This window comes from Adiantum capillus-veneris, unplaced genomic scaffold (genome assembly GCF_014529385.1).
Source record: "Adiantum capillus-veneris isolate H3 unplaced genomic scaffold, ASM1452938v2 Hic_scaffold_325, whole genome shotgun sequence".
NCBI classification, from domain to species: Eukaryota; Viridiplantae; Streptophyta; class Polypodiopsida; order Polypodiales; family Pteridaceae; genus Adiantum; species Adiantum capillus-veneris.
In genome coordinates, this window is record NW_028221436.1 from 28,207 (window position 1) to 49,931 (window position 21,725).

Sequence of the window (21,725 nt, forward strand, 5' to 3'; positions counted from 1 at the left end):
AAGGAGATTTGAAGGAACCCAACGCAAGATTGGAGGCGCCCAATTGCTGGTTTCAGGCGCAGATTGTGAAATTGCGACGTGGGCGCGAGAGTGTGTGTTGTCAAAGAGTTGTGCCTGTGTGAGGGGCGGAGAGGCTGAGTTTAAAAGAATCGAAAGCGCTTGCAAGCATACCGAGTGCCTGGCAACCTGAGAGAGGGAGGGGCGGCGCGGGAGAAGGGCAAAAGAAAGCGTTGTTTTGTTTGCGAGCCTGTGGCCAGCTCCGGGGGGAGGGGACCATCTCATTCCAACGAGCTGGAGCCTGGCGGGGACCATGAGAGCTGGCCTCCATTCTATCCGTCTGCATAGGCTAGCGTAGGTATGTCCAAATTGCCAAAGATCTCTCATTGCTTCTCAAGCTCTCACCTTCAACCTTCAAGATCAAAGAGTCGTGTCAAAGCTGTTTCTCCAATGTCACATCCTTGGATGAAGCATTTAGATCATAGGCTTTTATGCCAAGTGGCAACTTGGAAGTGTTCTCAACTTCAATCTCAAGCTTCAAGTTGAGCCCTCTGTCACACACGTCTGCCCGAACGAATATGAGAATGAGGTAGCAAAAGCTTGTTGGTCCGCGAGTGTGTCCATTATGCAAAAACAATTGGTGCATACCCTTGCCCATCCTTGCGTAATGGCGGACATGCATAAAAGTAGTTGCATGAAGAGAGCTGGTTGGTATTGAGCCGAAGACCTCGCGCGATGAAGCTAGCAGCTTTTTCCATTTGACAAACACCATCTCAAAAACTCTAAATTATAAACAATGTGTCCGTCCGGTGTGACTGCTAGGGCATCCAAAACACCTTTTATGGCGTTGTTCAGTGCCCATGTCTGGCAGGAGCTTGAGTCTAGACTCTCATATGCAAGAGACAAACTTGGCAATGGACACATACACAACTCCCCTTCTTTAGGTGGCATCAAGGAATGGGGTGGCCATCCAAACAAGCTGAGTTCCACTCATGTGCAGCAAACGTCAACATATCGTTCGATTTGGTATCTTTCAAGTTGCAAAAAAGATATTGTATGTGGAAAAGTCTGCATGACCAGAGGAGGGATCATTTTTTCCACAACATGATTTTTGTTGGAGCTTTATGTTCAACTTTTAGATTCCTTATAAGTTATTTCATGCTTACAGACTTTCACTTGTGCATAGGCAGGCCCTTGTTTGTGGGTTGGGCATTCTTTTGCCCTCCTAGTAGGAATTCTAGGGACATGTAAAGTTGCACTAGGGATCATGGTGATTCTTATGGTGAACAACTTGTGGACTAACTTATGGACAAAGCCAATGGTTTTGACATTTGGAAGATCTTCGACTTCTAATTCTTCAACTATTGCTTCAAGACATGCGACTCCCACTTCTTCTACAACTACTTCTAGGCACATATAGGATTTTCACCATGCAATTGAGCATTTCTTGTTTTTCACCATTTATGGCTTTTTGGTGGGTGGTGAGTATATTTGGAGGTTTATTCTAGCACACTTTGTATATTTCGCTAAATGGCTAATTTGCCCACCCGTCCACCTCTCTCTCTCTCTCTCTTCTCTCTCTCTCTCTCTCTCTCTCACACAGCTACTTCTACACATATGCAATAGTACAACTATGCTAATTGGAAATGGTGTTTCTTTATGGAGTCGAATTGATGGATATGTATACATGTAGAAAAACATCGTGGGGGTAGTGTGATTAATGTTACCATATACATGTGGTAGTGATGTGTGTGAACACACTAGGACCATCGGGGCATTTTTTTCGTCTTTGGGAGTTTTTCCCTCGTGCATTGTTTATACGCCATCACTCTATGGCTATCTATCTTTCCATTGCACATAAGTAATATACTCTCTGTTGTGTGCTTTGAGCTTCTTCGTCTTCTCAATGCTCTGTGTGTTTCCCTTCAACCATAATTCCAACAATTGTATCAGAGTAGGTCACGTCCTCCCGGGCTTACTCGCCAGAATGCCCCTACTCGTTTTCTCAAATTTCAACGAGCTTTGGCGAGCGTCAAAACAGGCCGACAAAAACTTTGGAAAATCTTATAGAGCCTGGTATGCTCAGAATTTCATTTCGGGCTCATTTTGACCTCCGTTTCCACTCAACCAAGTCTGCACATGCAATTGTGTCATTTTGTGTAAAATTTTTGTCAGTGCCAATTACTGCATAACAGGTTCCATACAGTCTACTGCGGGTTGTGCTATATAGCACGTGCTGGTCTCACTCAGTTTCTCCTCATTTCGGGCAGTTTTCACATCAGTGCAGGCATTTTTCCATGGCTAACAACAACACAGATGTGTTCAAGATGTTTCTTGTTGAGGAAATATGGATGGGGACAATTACCCTATGTGGGCTTACATGATGCAACATGTACTTGTATCAGAGGGAGTTGGAACATTGTGTGGGGCATTGATGTGCGTCCTGGTACTATGGATGCAAGCAATGTTGAGGATGCTCCAGGTTTTGTTGCCAGAGTTTGCTGTTGTCAGAGCTGTTTTGCCTACGTCTGAGCAGGCTGTTGGGATGTAAGAGATGCGCGGGCTCATGCATTGATTGCATTGTCTATGAAGCGCACTATCACTCCTCACATCCGTTCTCATCAAAATTTGGCAAAACATGTTTGGTTATTCTAGTGGGTCTTTTATGCAAGCCGCAATGAGGCTAAAGTTGCTTTGCTGCGTAAAGAGCTGGAATCGAAGATTATGCATAAGGAAGATGAAATGGACACTTTCCTTGTTGGTGTCAGGGATGTTAATGAGCAATTAATTTCTGCAGGAGAAGTCATTTTTGACAATTCACTTGTGCAAATTGTTCTGGATGCTTTGCCAAATTCTTACCAGACCTTTGCTAGTACTTGGAGACTTATAACCCAAGGAAATCCTAAAGTTGTCAAGTTTGATTCACTATACACATTGTTGTTGCAAGAGTCACTTTCCAAAAAAATCAGGACTAGGCAACATGCAGTTGAACAGCTTTTATTGCAGCTCAAAGAAAAGGTGGGAACAGCAATGTAACCACTTCTTATGGTTCTGCAACGAGTGGCAAAACTTTTGTTCCTGATGCTTTTGCTGGCAGCACTTCGTCTGGCAATTCTGGTGAAAGGGCAAAAAGAAGATGCGTTGCCATTATTGTAAAGCTAATGATTACTTGATCAAGCGGTGTCCAAAATTGAAGGCAAAAGAGGCTAAGAAGAAAGAGGTTGGATCCACTACAGGGTCCAATACAAGTGCAGTGATTGTAGAGTCTTCTGTCAAAGGAGATTGTGATGCTGATGTTGATGCTAAATGGGCATTTACTGCAGAGTGTATGTCAGTTGTTGCAGTTTCACATGTGTGGCATTTTGACAACGGTGCTACAAAGCACATTACCTCACATCGTGATTTGTTTACCTCTATTGAGTATGTCCCTCATGGGAATACGGTGAACTTGTGCCAACCAACACCTCTTATCATGTTCAAGGATTTGGAAAGATTGTGCAACTGCTGCAAATGGTGTTCTTTCACACTTGCTAATGCATTGTATGTACCTGGTAAAAAAGAACCTTTTCTATATCTGGACTTGAAGACTTGGTTGGAGTCCAAAATATTGTGGATGACAGATGTACAGTTCATGATTTTCAATCTTTGGTCATACAACAACCAAAACATGGCTTCCTCCATTGGCTCCATGGACTTTGGCCTAAGGGTTTATGATTATTTGATGGCTATATAATGTAAAGAGGGACACTTTTTTGTCCTTCAAACCATGTTTTCATAAAGCTAGGTGACCCCGGAATGAGCTGGTCACTTGTGAAAACTATTCTAGGTTGGTTAGCTAGAGTTAGTTCAGACCATGCAAACAGAATCAGATAGAGACGTTAGATATCAAAAACACAGACCCAAATGAAGTACGAGACTAGAACTGAAATAGAAACTAGAATGAGATGAACTAAAGTATGTATTCAGATTAGTATAGCTGGAGTACAATAGTATGAGCTAAAGACTACTCTAGCCTTAATGAGGCAAAAGATTACAAGAGCATAATGAGCTCCAAGACACTAGAATCCATGATAGTGGTAAAAGGTAACCTGCAAAATGAATAGTGGCCCTATTTGTTGTTGGATTGGACCTTTGACTGATTGTCTCCTATGTAGTTATCGCAATAACTGAGTTTGATAATTACCAGGTCCTGGTGAGCTTTCGACTAGCGTCTGTTCCCACCATCTACAGTTCTATACTTACCAGCTCATACTGACCTTTCGATTGGCGTTTGTTTCCACCATCTACATTTTCTTACCCCTTTTCTTTGAATTTTGGAATCTTTCCAAATTTTCATTTAGGTCTCTGATTAATCCAGTATGAATCAAGCACTCTTATTCCACCTAACCATCTTTCTTTTATCTAGATCCTTCCTCTTTGTAGGTTTCTAAAGAATCCACGGCAGAGCACTAGAACCCCTCTTGAGCACTAGAACAAACATTCCTCTTCTGAATTAGTTGATAATGATCTTCTTGCTGTAGCTTCTCCTTGTGCTTAGTCTTCATCTCCATTTCATATGGTGTTAAAGCATTCCAAGTCTTCGTGTTAGCATCATACAGAGTGTGTCTACCTTTGGTCAATCTGGGTCTCTTAAGCTTTTGACAAAATGATGCTATTTGAATCCATCCTTTAGAAAGTGACTGCTTGATTTGATTATGTCCTCATACAGTACTTCAACCATCTCTCTGAACTGGGATTCTGAATTTTCTTTGTTTGCTAGCTCTTTCTCTGGGATCTTGGAGGCCTCTACTTTGAGTTGAAGAAGCTCATTAGTGATCTTTATTATCTCTCTAACATGAATGTGCCATTGGACCATCTTAAGGAAAAAATTCGAAGGCATCTGGCATATCATCCACTTGATCCTTCTTCTCAATTCATCATAAACTTCCATGTAGTCCATTCTGCTATGGTTCTCTCATACCACTCCCTTGGGTGATCTACTATCCAGATATAATGTTGGAGAGGGGGAATGGCGGAACACACCTGACACACAAACAAAGACCTCTCTATATAGCTCAAGATATCCACAACACCCCTATCCTCTCAGAAACACCTTCAAAAAATACACTTTACACTAGCAAACCACCGCCTGCTCACTTCCCAATGCTTACACACTCCACAAGATCACCACACAATGCACACCTACTGCCACAGTCCGTCTCTACCCTTGCGTGTGCGTGCGTGCGTGCGCGCACACACACACAAACACTCAATCTCACTCTCTCACACAAAGTACCCCCGGTTCGGGGGGCACACACATCCACACTGCTGGCACCACGGGGAAACACAAGAGCATGAGAAATCGGAGGGGGGAAGGGGAAACGACAACACAACTGGGAAATGGTGGCTTGATACACTTCAGAAGGCACATACAAAGCATGTACTACCACCACAATTGCCATTTTCATGCGAAATTACAAACGGGGTCAACACACACTCCTCTGTCAAAAAACTCCACTCTGGAGGCTTCAAACAACACACAAAAATCCCTTCATTTGATTACAAAAAGACATTTTATAGGGGGGGGGGGGGGGGGGGGGTTCTTCAACTTTAGACAGTGCCCTTAAATTTGTCCATCTAGAATCCATTCTTGGCAACTTTGGAAGGGGGAGTCACTTTGTTTCCATCTGCTCTCTTTGAAGTGGGGGGCACTAGCTTGAGAGAGGGGTACACTAGCGATGTCGCTATTGCCCCTTGGCATTCTATTATTAATATAATTATTATATATTTATTTTGATTTGTTTTGTCTCCCCCTCACTAACCATTTTACCCTTGGTAGGTCACTTGCTTGCTCCTTGTCCGGCTTGGGTCTGGACTGCCTTTGACCTCTCTATCTACCTTTGTGCCAGACCTGACTTGGGGGCCCTTTGCTTTACCCGGCCACTTCCCCTCTCTGTCTTTCTCTCTACTCCCCTTTATGCATGAACTCCCGGCTGCCCTTTGACTGATCTAGACCGGCTTGGCTTTGCTCTCTTGGCCTTGGATCCTCCCCCTCTGTCACTCTCTCTCTATTCCATGCCATGGAGGCACTAGCAAGGTCGCTATTGCTGTGCAGGCTTGCTCTCCAAAAATCCCTAACGGTGCGGGACACCGTCCCTATCAGATACCATGTCATCACTGCGCAAGCGCCATTCAACCACCATCGCCAGCCCTCTCGGCCACTAGTCCAGCCTTGCACCACCATTCACCAAATCTCACGGCGTTGCCACCCATCTCTGCCGCCAAAAGTGCCTACACAGAGCCGCTCAAGTGCCATCATAACCACACGGGAGATCTCCTCTCCCTCTCTCAATTAGTGATACCCATGGAGTGGGTTTGCTCTTGCTCTTATACACCGTTCATCGACACCCTCCCCTGACATACAGTATTATGCTGAGACATGTGGCATCACATGGAGCGCCCTCTCTTGGGGTGGGTTGGGAAAATCCCCATAAACACTGAAAAGTATAACTTATTTGTGTCACTTTATCCCCTTGCCTTTTTTTGCTCGATAGTCAAATGCCTGAGCGGTAAAGCTAAGTCACAACTCCATTGTATTGACTCCAAATCACTTGATCATTGGAAGATTTTGATTCTTCCACGGCCTCAAACCAAGGCCCATACTTAGTGAAAAACATTTTTCACCCTCTTTCACGCAATTGCTCCCCAACTTTAGACTTTAATATCTTACTGCTCTGAATGCGGTCAACCCGGTCCATAATTGGCCCCCAAAAAGTCTTCTTATAGCCATAACTTGTAGTCTAGAGCTCTGATTAAAAAATTCGACAAGACAAGCATGGTCACCAACTCAATCTCGTCACGCCTACTTCCACTGACCCATCTTTAGCCATCTTCCCCTAGTTGTCCTAGCCACTAAGGATCTGCAACACCTTCCAACTTTGAACTGCATTATCTTTCACACGAGGGCTCTATTTGAATAGCCTTCTGAAATGGATTCTAGAGCACATCAATAATTACATTCCAGAACACAAACATAACACTTTGGACATTTGAACTAGCCATCCCAATTGGTTCATTCTGGGGCCTTCTTGGCCTAAAAAATGCATCATGTATACATTTCCACTGCCACTTGCCTACCTAGGGCCTTCATAACTGCTAAAACCCTTTGCCATGCACCTGTGCATACCTCTAGCCCTACTTAGTGCCACTTCTAGCCTCAACCAACTTTGTCTGTATCATCATTTCCCAGCCCCCTCGTCAAACATTCATATTCAACCAAAAGCATATTTACAGAACTTTAGAAACTGGCACACTATTTTGACAACTCAAAGTACTCATATACCACAACCCTATGTATAGGCTATGTACAAGAGCTTCATCTTATTTGCACGCTCCATACTTTAGGTGGGTTTCCACCCCCCTTAGCTACAATTTGATGTACTCAAGCACTAGATCTCTTTCAAAATACACCTTGAGCTGCACATTGTTCACCCTGTGTTTAAGAAGCTTATCATTTTCCCTTACTAGCTAATAGGTCCCATTTGGAAAGGCCTTCTACACTTTGTACAGACCTGTCCACTTCTTTTTGAACTTCTTCTAGAACGTGAAATCCAGGTAGCTATCGTACTTCATCACCAGGTCTCCCTCTTCTATCATCTTGTCAGGCAAGTTTTGATCAAACTTGGCTACCCGCATCTCTCTCTATTTCACATAGTAGTCTGCTGCTGCCTCCCTATCCATTTACAAAGCCTCCAAACTGGCTATCCAATCCTATAAAACCACATGTTGAGTGGAATTGACACGCCACATACCTTTTAAAGAGCCTATTTTTCATGCATTGGCAATATAGCCTTCTTACCATAGACTATCTCAAATGGAGTAAAATTTGTAGCCACCTTGTAGGACATCCTGTATGCCCACAAACACTTCTCTAGATTTTCTTCCCACTCAGTCTCGTGCATATACACATACTTTGTCAACATCGTGATAATTTTCCCATTAGCACTCTCTACCAGACCATTGCACCGGGGATGATGGGGTGAGAAAAACGATGTTGAATCTTTAACTTCTCCAATAATGCACACATTAGCTTTCTCCTAAACCCCTGACCCCTATCAAAAACTAGTACCTATGGAACCCCAAAACAACAACAAATGTTATCAAACACAAATTGAGCTACGACATGAGCATTCACTTCTTTAACAGCTTTGGCTTTGACCCACTTGGGTAGGTAGTCAATGGCTACCACAATATACTTCTTACCACTTGTAGACTTCAAGGTGGACCTATGTCCTCCAAACGCCACTTCTCAAAATCACTTTGTGCGATGATGGCTCCCTGCGACTTTTCCACCAATTTCCTTTTACCTATAGTGTGAAAATTGTGGCATGTTTTGCACCATTAATGCACATCCTTCACTATGGAAGGCCTCCAAAAGCCTGTTCTCAACACTCAAAATAGCACCTAGTCATTACCCTGATGTCCGTTCTCTTCATGGCATTGCTCCGACACCATACCTATCTCTTCCTTGTATAGCACCCTCCTTAGTATTCCGTGTCACCCATAGTTCATCATGTTTTCACCTACCAGTGTGAATTTGCAACAATTTTGCACCACTCTTCTTCTCTGCAACTTGGACAAATCCTTTTGACATTTCCTTGTACTAAAAAATTATCCCACCTCCTTTAGAGTCTCCCTAACCTACATAAGTGGATGAGGCCACATATAGGCCTCCAACATGCACTTTTATTTTGCTACTTGCTAGTGGGTCAGCCTCTTGGTTTTGTTCTCTCCTCACATGCTTGAATTGTACCGCTTCAGAAAATTTTAGCATTTTCTTAATGGCAAAGAACCAGTGCTTCAAAGAATCCCACTTTACCTGGCACTGGCCTAGTAGTTGCTTGATGACTAGAAGTGCATCACCCTTTACCACTAGCCTAGAAATACCAAACTCCAGGCACTGCTCTAAGCCTAAATGCACAGTAAGATACTCTACCTCATTATTGGTGTGGATATCCTCCAAGTTGTAAGCTTTTAAAATTATGACTTTGCCGCATGGGTCATGTATCACCACACCTCCACCTGCCTTCTAAACTACCCTTTGATATGCCCCATCGAGCCAAATTGTAAAAGCATTCTCCAAATTGGGCTCCTCTTTAGCTTCATCCCACACCACTCTTGGATAGACTAGCAAATCAACAACCAAGTGAGACCGAGTCGTGTGGTGTACTTTGAACTCAGACTTGAACTCTTCAGGTCCAACACCCACTTCATGATTGTTTTCAAATGTAGCACTGATCATTGTTTGAATTTTTTTTCTGCACATCACTTTTACCAGGTCATATTTAGGGTATCCACGTCCCATTTGGAAATTTGCTTGCTTTATCTTGCGGCGTTTTCTCCTTTTGCTAGTATCGGGCTGCTCTCTACCCTTGTACATATTCTCTTAACCTTGCAAGCTCTTGTCTCTCACTCGGTCTTTGTTTATCTCTCAACTCTTGCCCTCTTATTGGTCAAAACTTTGACATACTACTTATCCACCCTGACGATATTCACCCTCGGGACCTCACCTCCTAAATTGGGCGGAGAAGGCTGCACAGGATTCTCCACTGCTTGCTCCCTCGGACCATTAAATTTCCCTTGACCTCAGTCTCTACCAAACATGAGGTAAATGACTCCTCTCTCTTTTGGCAGTTGAGAGCAATCAGGAACATAATGCCCCTCTTCTCCACAATTGTAGCACCTACCTGGCAGTGGCCTTGCCCTGCCCCTTGCTCCTCTTGGATGTCCTCTATCCATCATGCTTAGCCGCAATTCCTCTATCTTCTCAGACAAAGGAGCTTCGACCGTGGAAGCTCTAGGAGTCTCATTGCAGACATTTCTTTTGGGGCAAGAACGTAGCCATGTCCTTTCTCTCGCACTTAAAGCATTTGTGGTACTTATGAAAAGCTTCTAGCTCTTTAGGAGAGAGCTTATTTTTACCTTTGTAAACTCCCCTCTTCTCATTGGACCGATTGTTGTTATTCTTGTTGTTGGAATTTCCATGGGAAGAGTTTTGGGCATTGGTTTTTTCTTTGCATCACTTTTGTATTTGCTTTCAATGGGCTTGGCATTCTTTCTAGCCCCTTATTGGAAATTGATGCAAGAAGCAACCATACTGTGGTGGATTACTTCAGTGATAGAACTAGGCCGTTGTGAGTTGACTTAATCCCGCACAAAATTATTGCTTTTGTTCAGCAAAGTCTATCTTTTGAAAGACAGTATCCTTGAGATGTAGATCCCAAAACTTGTCCACATATTTGTGGATAGACTCATTGAAGAGAAAAATCAAGCTCCACCATTTGGTAAACACTTTTTCCTTTGCATGCTTGTAAGGAATTGATTCATGATGGAAACTTGTAGAATTTTCCATGTCTTTAGGGCCTCACCATTGCCACAAAGGCTAGCCCACCATTGACGACTACACTTCTGGAAGTACATAGCTACATAATGTAGCCCTTAGAGGACTCTGTGAAGCCCTCATGTCCGACGGCCACATCAAATTGTTGGAAGAAGGCCAATACTTTGCTGGTAGCACCAAAGGTGCCATCATAGGTTAGAAAAGGGGTACTCTCTCCTCCCTCTTTGAACTTCTTGAGCTTTTGGAACCTTCACCATGCATGGCAAGATTTGCGATGTCCTCTCCTTTTGTATTCTCTAGGAGAATAGCCATTGCTTTCATCAAAAGAGGAGGAAGGTAAAGAAGAAGGAGAAGAGAGTGACATCTTCCTTTGTTTCCTCTCTTCCCCTTTGAAGTGACGAGGAGAAGGACTATGGGTTGACCATTTCCTCTTGAAAGGAGCTGGCGATCGTCCAGACCGCCGTCTTCGTGGAGCACATCTTTAGAGGAGCTTAGGGATTCCCTTCATTCTCGTTCTTTGGATTCCTCCTCTCTTATGGGAGAGAGTCTTCTTTTGGGAGTCTCATCAAGAGACCTCCTAAGCTCTTTCTCCTCTTGGAGAGGAAGAGAAATCCCATAATCAAAAAGTTATTGGGTAACTTCGGCTTGCAAAGCAAGGTTTCCCATAGCTTGATGCAATCTAGTAATAAGATAATTAACAAACATGGGGGAATCATCATTTGCACCTTCATGTGCAAAAACAAAGTATCAACGTTCATTCTAATCTCTTGATTATTGTTAGCCATGCTAATTAAACTTGTGTATATATTACTTTGTGCTTTGGTACCTTCAAAACCCTTAGTCGCTACTCTTCTTTACCTTTGAAAATAAGTTCTCAAGCAGCCACACCCGTGGTTTAGACACTGTTGATTCACTACAACAAAAAAGGGGACCTTCGACACCGGTTTTGATGCATTTCATCGAAAATCCCGTCTATATACGCGTCTCTACAAATCCGTCGCTATATGCGTCGATATACGGGTCGAAAGGTAATATTATTGACGCGTATATCAACGATTTTAGCGACGCAAATAGCGAGGACCATAACAGAAAAAAATTTCTTGGGCAGAGGACAGGCAGCCTGGCCTGTGCCCAGTGAAAAGATGGACACAGCCATAGCGAGACTGCCTGTCCTCTGCCCAAGAAAGCGAGCAGCACCAAAATCAACCATGCTCCCGCAGAAATTTCGGCAGAGTTCCCTTCGTTTTTACATAAACTTTTAAAAAAAAACCAGATCATGTATACGCCTCCTACATGCTATCCATGTAGGATCTGACATGAGATTTAAGGCCAATGAAAGAAATGAAATGAACTTTGTGCAAAACCATAACCGTACCAACTTAAAACCATAACCATAACGAACTTAATTTGTGCAAAACCATAACCAAATTAAAACCATAACCGGCCATAACCACTTTAATCAAAACCATAATGCAGATAACCATAACCATAAACAAAATTAACAATAACCATAAGAATAACCAGAAAGTTAAACATAACCATAAACAAAACAAGAACCATAACCATGTCTATACAAGAATATGAGAAATAACCATGTCTATACAATGACAATGACAATAACCATAACCATAAGGAAAACAATAACTGTCTGAACAATAACCATAACCATATATATCTATATAAAAAAGAGACACAGAAGCATGTCTGTGTCTCACAAAGCATATATATGAAATCCACTGATGACTAGGCGTCACAACCTGCACATAGGACAAGTCACAAAATTAGTATTGATATTACTTCACATATACTTATTTAATTAAATCAACTCACACATATTAACGTCTCACCTCAAGCGATCAGCAAGACTCTAAGGCCTCCCAGTCTACAGGCTCTCCTGAAGCATCAAGATCATTCAATACTTCATAGATACCTCTACGATATCCTGGCGTGTCGGGGCTCGATGCATCGCAAGATTTTGCGTTTATACTGAGGCGGTCCGCGGCGGGCAACAAGAGAGGCGACCTCTAAACACCCCTCAAGGCTCCCGTGCTGCTCAATTGGGGCTGGGGCAACCACAAGTACAACCCAACAACAAACCCACACAGCCAAACCCAAACAAGATAGGGGCACCACCTAGTTATGGTATGCGAACTAGGACGCAAGAGAGATTTTGGCACAACCAAGAAGATGCACCACACAACACACACAAACAACCTCACACCAAGACACACACTGATGGGGGCTTTTCACAAGCCAAGCTCCCATACCCCTCTTCTCTCGTCCCCACCCCATGAAAACCCCCTCTTAGGGAGGGAGTGATAAAAGGCATTGGAAAAAGTAAGAAAAAAATAAAGTATGATTATGTAAATATATGAGAAAGGTAAAATTGGCCACCTCATGCCTACGGGGCAGCCCATCCCTACCTTGCCTCCTTTTTCTTCACTGTTGCCCCGCCGTGTGTCCCTTTTCCTCTCCTCCACTCAAAAGGTCAACCCTCTCTCTTCCCCTTGTACTTTCTCCTTTCTCTCTCCCCTCAAGCTACCCCACCTCTCACCAATAATGCATTCTAACTCACCAATAATGCACCTAACTCACATGCAACTTATGCTATCTTCCAAAATAGTATACCCCACCCCCCCTTTCTCTCTCCTATCATATCCCATGACCCAAATACCCCCCTCTCTCTCTAAAGGGCGCCATGTCTCTTGTATTGTAGCTAAATAACCTCCCCACACTCACACACACTCAGTTTCACTGAAAAAGGTGTCCAGAGACCCATCCCCACCCAATGGTTACCTGATTTTTCTTGTGTTCATACACATCTGCACACAGATTCACCTCTGAGCACACTCCCCTCTTGTAATTACTTTATTCTCCATGTCACCTCTCACTTTTTTCATCAACCCATCTCTCTCTCTTAGTCTCTCTCTCATGAGACTGCTGTTCTGGCACATATACACACAGCCAGACAAGTGGGGCCCACAGTCACATGGTCTATGTAGATAATGATTTCTTCATTTCTAAATTCTAGAATTTCTCCCCCCCTCCTCCCCTATATAAAGAGGGGTCACCATCACACTACACACACACAACATCACCAAAGAACACACTATGCACTGTGTGTGCCTAGTGCACACACACACACCCACACCATCACCATCACCGCAATCACCATGCTTGTCTTGAGCATGACCTCTACACCCTTGGCTATGGAAGATGAAGGGCAACTAAATGAAGGATGATGGCCATAATCCTCGTGCGAGTCTTCGCCATCAACTTCCACCTATCCGCCATGTGCTCTACCACTCTCTCCCTTCTCATTCCCCTACCCTATGCTCCCCATTTCATCGCCTAATTCTCTAAATAAAGCTTGAGGTTTTGTGAGTATGTTTTCTTGCAATGTTTTGGCGATGTGAGGTGTGCGGAATCGCTAGCTAGTCTTGTGTTTTGGAGTGAGCTTATGTATGTGTGAAGGGTGTGCAGATTCTCCATCCTTTTGTGGTACCTAAGTACTAAGCCGTTATACCCCCTCCCTCACGCTCTCTTCTCTCTCTCTCTCTCTCTCTCTCTCTCTCTCACTTGATCTCATTCCCTTTCCTCTTCATCATTACTCCAAGCATCCATCTCTCTTGGATGAAAAGTTTGTTATGGTGGTGTGTTGTTTGCGTCCTAGCCGCTGAAGCTAGGTGGTGCCCCCTGTTTGCTTTACCATGACAGGCTCGAGGCGCGCCATTCGGTCCCTGGTGTTTTAGAGGCCGTCGGGGTTCGGGGTTCGCTTTGCTCCCGTCATTTGGTGCCCCCACTGAGGATCTTTTCATGAAACCCTTCAGTTTACAAGACTGAAACCCTTAAACTATTGTGAATGGATGAATGGCTAGCAGGATTTGCTAATTGGACGACAGAAGAAGAAGAGCTCCAAGCACAACTAGACGAACTCCGCATCTCCATCGAAGCTCGAGTGCCAGGCGTAACGGTAATTGATTTGCAGTGGAAGAGTGAACCAACACGCCAAACCCAGTGGATATACATAGGCCAAGTGCCAAGAAGAAGAAGGAGAAGGTCGAAACCATGTCCGCAACCTACAACCAACCCACAACAACAAAATGGAAGGAGCTCTACACAATAGAGAATCAACACTATTCTACTTTGAGAATCGGGTAACTCAAGTCACCGAGGTAATTATCACCGTCAGTTTTCAAGTCGCACCTGATGCTGCAGCACAGATAACGGAAGCATTGGCTCACACTCTCACTAGAGAAACTAGGGATCTACTGAGTTTGTTTCAGGAAAGAACACCACCCTCTCCCACAAGCTTGGACAGTGACTAAGCACCTCTAAGCTTCACATGAATCAGTACAACCTACCTCAAGACAGGTCACACATACCAACACGTGTACGCTCAATCAAGGTAATACTGGATTTGAAGGCTCACTACCAGCACGTCATTGACACCATGCCGGGTGGGGAGCGGTTTTTGGAGGTTCTGGCATCAGATCAACCATTTGTCTTACCTTTGGTACAAGGCAATGTACCGTTTGAAGTTTTAATCTATGTCCTAGTATAAGAGGGTATACACGCCTCCTTGTAAAGAAGAAAAAAACTTTTGCAAGCTAAGCAGTGTGTCTTTCTAGCTCTCTCTCAGTAATCATGGCAAGTGTAGCATTTCCAACATTTAAAGGAAAGAAGGGGGAGGATTTGGTAACAGACTTCCTAGATAACTTTGAAGTAGCATGTGTAGTGAGCAACAAAGATACGGATGAATCCCGGGGTAGAATCTTCAAGCATCTCATGAAGCTAGAAGCTAGATCATGGTACAATGCACTTCCACAAGCAACCAAGGATTACTGGGAATCCTTAAAAACCGCTTTTAAGAGGCGCTTTGGGGAGGTACCACTTCAGAAAAGTTGTGGGACAAGTTGAGAGACTTGAAGCAGGAGGGTCTTTTAGAATATGCCACCTATGAGTCCAAATTTGTGGATTTTTGGGCACGGTGGGTTGAGTCACTGGCAACGGGGGAAGCTGCACCCGATTTCCTAAAAAAAGATCGGTTCATGCATGGATTATGGCTGCTTCTCAAGGAGAAGGTGAAAGGTAGATTCCCGGCTACGTACGAGTTAGCCGTTGAGATTGCTCTCCTTAAGGACAAGAAGCTGCGAATGAAAGCCAAAGAAACCGAGTCAACAGAAGTAGGAACATCGCATCGGCCAGCAACCACTGACGGGAGCAAAGCAAACCCCAAACCCTGACGGCCTCTAAAACACCGGGACCGAATGGCGCGCCTCGAGCCTGTCATGGTAAAGCAAACAGGGGGCACCACCTAGCTTCAACGGCTAGGACGCAAACAACACACCACCATAACAAAGTTTTCATCCAAGAGAGATGGATGCTTGGGAGTAATGATGAAGAGGAAAGGGAATGAGAGAGAGAGAGAGAGAGAGAGAGAGAGAGAGAGAGAGAGAGAGTGAGGGAGGGGGTATAGAGGCTTAGTACTTAGGCACCACAAAAGGATGGCGAATCCGCACACCCTTCACACATACACAAGCTCACTCCAAACACAAGACTAGGTGGCGATTCCGCACACCTCACATGGGCAAAACATTGCAAGAAAACATACTCACAAAACCTCAAGTTTTATTTAGAGAATAAGGCGATGAAATGGGGAGCATAGGGTAGGGGAATGAGAAGGGAGAGAGTGGTAGAGCACATGGCAGATAGGTGGGAGTTGACGGCGAAGACTCGCACGAGGGTTATGGCCATCATCCTTCATTTAGTTGCCCTTCATCTTCCATAGCCAAGGGTGTAGAGGTCATGCTCAAGACAAGCATGGTGATTGCGATGATGGTGATGGTGTGGGTGTGTGTGTGTGCACTAGGCACACACAGTGCATAGTGTGTTCTTTGATGATGTTGTGTGTGTGTATTTAGTGTGATGGTGACCCCTCTTTATATAGGGGATGAGAGGGGAGGAATTCTAGAATTTAGAAATGAAGAAATCATTATCTACATAGGCCATGTGACTGGGGGCCCCACTTGTCTGGCTGTGTGTATATGTGCCAGAACAGTAGTCTCATGAGAGAGAGACTAAGAGAGAGAGATGGGTTGATGAAAAAAAGTGAGAGGTGACATGGAGAATAAAGTAATTACAAGAGGGGAAGAGGGGAGTGTGTTCAGAGGTGAATCTGTGTGAACACAAGAAAAATCAGGTAACCACCGGTGGGGATGGGTCTGTGGGCACCTTTTTCAGTGAAACTGAGTGTGTGTGAGTGTGGGGGAGGTTATTTAGCTACAAGACAAGAGACATGGCGCCCTTTAGAGAGAGAGGGGGGTATTTGGGTCATGGGATATGATAGGAGAGAGAAAGAGGGGGTGGGGTATACTATTTTGGAAGATAGGGTAAGTTGCATGTGAGTTAGGGTGCATTATTGGTGAGTTATAATGCATTATTGGTGAGAGGTGGGGTAGCTTGAGGGGAGGGAGAAAGGAGAAAGGACAAGGGGAAGAGAGAGGGGGTTGACCTTTTGAGTGGAGGAGAGGAAAAGGGACACACAGCGGGGCAACATTGAAGAAAAAAGGAGGCAAGGTGGGGATGGGCTACCCCGCAGGCATGAGGTGGCCTATTTTACCTTTCTTATATATTTACATAATCATACTTTATTTTTTCTTACTTTTTCCAATGCCTTTTATCACTCCCTCCCTAAGAGGGGGTTTTCATGGGGTGGGGACAAGAGAAGAGGGGTATGGGAGCTTGGTTTGTGAAAAGCCCCCATCACTACGACAACCACCATTCCACCACCACCACCGGCTCTTGGGGTAAGAGATGACCAACAGGATATGTTGGCCCATATTACTGACCAGCTGCAGAATTTGTCTGTCCACTTAATACAGCGAGGGAGGAGTCAAGAAAGAGATCAAGACCCTGGAAGAGCACGACGACAAAACAGAGAGTATCACTGCTACAACTGCGGAGAAGATGGTCATGGTATGTACTACTGTCCCAAACCACAATAAAACTATAATAGAGAAGGTAGGAGGAACCAATTGTCACCCCTAGAGAAAGAACACCCCCACCCCGAGCACCAGCCCCACCAACACAAATTCTACGTCCGCCACAATCACCACTTACAATCATCCTACGCCCACCACCAATTGGTACCCCCACACCAAGTATCATTGGTCTTGCAGAAGAGGTCAAAATGAGTGTAACAGAAGAAGGATCAAGTAAGAAGACTATTCAAAGAACTCAAGCAGTGGAACAAGAGGTTAAAGAATCAAAAGATGCTACCCAGGTGGGGGAGGTAAGTCAAGAAAATTGTGTTACAAATGTGAGTACATCTTTAACCTTGAATGAAATAGGCACCAAAGCGATCAATCGACAGCATTGGGCAGTAAGCGTAAGAAGGTGTAAAGTGTTGATTAGGCCTCGTCAGAGTAAGAGGAATGAAAAGGGCATGAAAGATACAAGAGAAGAGGAAAACCAGCCTGCTAGCAAGGCTTTGCAGAAGGTGGACAACATATCAATCAAAGGGGAGGGCTTTGAAAACGGAAGCCTGTGCACCAGCATGGACCCAGGACAGTGTAGCAAGCTAAAGGAATCTTGCATCAAGGCAGTTTCACTTGAGGACCATAACGAAGAGGTAAGTATGACTGAAGGTTTGGAGTTGGATATTTCTCCAGAGGCTTGGCAGCCGAGCAAGACTTTATTGTGTAGTGTTATAGACTTAGAGATGGGTAATGCCTCTAGTCTACTGAAGGGTGTTATAAACTTGGAGATGGGTAATGCCTCCAGTTTATGTGAGGGTGTTCAGAGTAAGTTTGATGATCAATATGCTGCCAACCTTTTAAGGATGTTACAAACTCCTCCACAACACAGCATTGTGTTTGCATGGGATGCATCAAACTTATGGCTATGGCTAGCTGCTCTAACATATAGAGAAGATCATCATGGAGATAAGAGCAAAGGAGCCATGGATAGACAAAAGCCTAATAGAATGCAAGAATGAAGACCTCATTCGCAATTTGGTACAATTTTTTACAAATAGCGCATCCTCTTTTTGGAGAAAGGTAAGTGGATTACGCTTGAATTTAAGCCGCAAGGTAGGTGGCTTGCTATTAGCATCAGTAAAGGAAGCTGACATGTTTGAGCACACCCAAAAGAAGCATGATATGCTTGCAGTTTTTTCTAATGGCAGTAAGCAGGACTCTGAAGACAACTTGAGCTCACCACACCAACAAGGCGGCCATATATGGTGGATTCTTGGTACACTCTTGGGAATCATAATTTTCATTTCTATCTTTGCAGGAGCCAAGATGCTCATTTCCCCTCTCTCTACTGGTGGTTACAAATTTGATCCAATTTGGCATGCAAATTTTTTTGTTCGGACACTGCAAACAATGATCCTATTTTTCACTTGGGATCCAGGAGGACATTGGCACAAAGTTCTGGAAGCCATGGGCTTCCCCTTTAATCAACCAACACTATTCCAAGGAACAAGTTATCACTCGGATCTGTTACAGATTCATGAATATCCCAGAAATCTCGCCAATGGCCAAATGGAATGGCTAGTTCAGAAGGCAACTCGATATCGGATCCTACAGCTAAGTGGAAGAAGAAACAAAGCTAGAGACATGAATGCCTCTAGCCAAAAGGGGAGGGCTAATGATGGGGGCTTTTCACAAGCCAAGCTCCCATACCCCTCTTCTCTCGTCCCCACCCCATGAAAACCCCCTCTTAGGGAGGGAGTGATAAAAGGCATTGGAAAAAGTAAGAAAAAAAAAAAGTATGATTATGTAAATATATGAGAAAGGTAAAATTGGCCACCTCATGCCTGCGGGGCAGCCCATCCCCACCTTGCCTCCTTTTTCTTCATTGTTGCCCCGCCGTGTGTCCCTTTTCCTCTCCTCCACTCAAAAGGTCAACCCCCTCTCTCTCTTCTCCTTGTCCTTTCTCCTTTGCTCTAGGTGGATCCACTACTATGGCTTTTCCTTTCTCTTCTAGCCTTATGATGTTTAAAGGTCAACCCCCTCTCTCTTCCCCTTGTCCTTTCTCCTTTCTCTCTCCCCTCAAGCTACCCCACCTCTCACCAATAATGCATTCTAACTCACCAATAATTCACCCTAACTCACATGCAACTTATGCTATCTTTCAAAATAGTATACCCACCCCCCCTTTTCTCTCCTATCATATCCCATGACCCAAATACCCCCTCTCTCTCTAAAGGGCCATGTCTCTTGTCTTGTAGCTAAATAACCTCCCCCACACTCACACACACTCAGTTTCACTGAAAAAGGTGCCCATAGACCCATCCCCACCCGGTGGTTACCTGATTTTTCTTGTGTTCACACACATCTGCACACAGATTCACCTCTGAGCACACTCCCCTCTCTCCCCTCTTGTAATTACTTTATTCTCCATGTCACCTCTCACTTTTTTCATCAACCCATCTCTCTCTCTTAGTCTCTCTCTCATCAGACTGCTGTTCTGGCACATATACACACAGCCAGACAAGTGGGGCCCACAGTCACATGGCCTATGTAGATAATGATTTCTTCATTTCTAAATTCTAGAATTTCTCCCCCCTCCTCCCCTATATAAAAAGGGGTCACCATCACACTACACACACACACAACATCACCAAAGAACACACTATGCACTGTGTGTGCCTAGTGCACACACACACACACACACACCATCACCATCACCGCAATCACCATGCTTGTCTTGAGCATGACCTCTACCCCCTTGGCTATGGAAGATGAAGGGCAACTAAATGAATGATGATGGCCATAATCCTCGTGCGAGTCTTCGCCATCAACTCCCACCTATCCTCCATGTGCTCTACCACTCTCTCCCTTCTCATTCCCCTACCCTATGCTCCCATTTCATCGCCTAATTCTCTAAATAAAGCTTGAGTTTTGTGAGTATGTTTTCTTGCAATGTTTTGCCCATGTAAGGTGTGCGGAATCGCCACCTAGTCTTGTGTTTTGGAGTGAGCTTGTGTACGTGTGAAGGGTGTGCGGATTTGCCATCCTTTTGTGGTGCCTAAGTACTAAGCCGCTATATCCCCTCCCTCACTCTCTCTCTCTCTCTCTCTCTCTCTCTCTCACTTGATCTCATTCCCTTTCCTCTTCATCATTACTCCCAAGCATCCATCTCTCTTGGATGAAAACTTTGTTATGGTGGTGTGTTGTTTGCGTCCTAGCCGCTGAAGCTAGGTGGTGCCCCTTGTTTGCTTTACCATGACAGGCTCGAGGCATGCCATTCCGTCCCCGGTGTTTTAGAGGCCGTCGGGGTTCGGGGTTCGATTTGCTCCCGTCAACACAAACTGGACCAGAGAGAGCTAGAGCAAAGGAAGAGAGAGAGAAAAGGATCTTGCGTAATACCTTATTTGTGACTTGCAAATCGAGATGGTTCGTTATGATGCTATCGTAGAACTTGTATAAAAGTCACTCAATGCTTAGTGATTACTAAACATTGCCAAAACACACACACACTGTCTTACGGTGTGGGAGACCTCTCACCACAATACCCTCTTACAATGAATACAAAACTGGCAATGAAAAACACACTAAAACACTTTCTAAAATCAAGATCAACCGATAAAAACTCAAATATACAAGTCACCTTGAATTCACCAAACTGTATTGCACAAATGGAAGGACGAAGATTTGAACGTCGAATCATGCCTTTGATGCACCAAACCTCAATTTATTGATGATGAAGGAGCATATACAATAGTGGTTTTGAGATTTGTGGAACTCTCGCTCTCTCACTTGCAATGTGTAGCTCGAAGGCTTCTCTCACACCAAGAGTGAAGCTCACAAGTGGTTGCTACACCTAAGTCTCTCCTCACGCATAGAGTGTTGGGGTGCTATGTGAGATGTTGGAGGTTGTTTTACAAGAAGGAAAGGGGCCTATTTATAGGTTGGAGACCCCTCATTAAGATTATTGAAAATCCTAGTTTACAAGCTAACAAATCAGGATTATGATTTTTTTGAATATCAAAACATTGCGGGCCTTGTTTGTCTGCTTGAGTCATGGGTGTGGGCTCAAAAGAGAGCATTATTGATGGTAGATAAGGTGAAAGTAAGTAAAGAGAGAGAGAGAGAGAGAGAGAGAGAGAGAGAGAGAGAGAGAGTTACTATACACATGTCTTGAGGCGAGGTGTCTTTTATGGTTAGGTCAATGGCTATTTTGTGTTAGTGTGTTAGTGGTTAGTAATCACTAGAAAGTTATTGTTACATTTACAATGGGTAGAATGAGGTGGATGGTTGAATGAAGTGAGCAAATCCTTGTGATGGTGAAGCTTTGAAAAAGCTTGAACTCACCCTTGTGTAGATTGTGGAAAAAATGA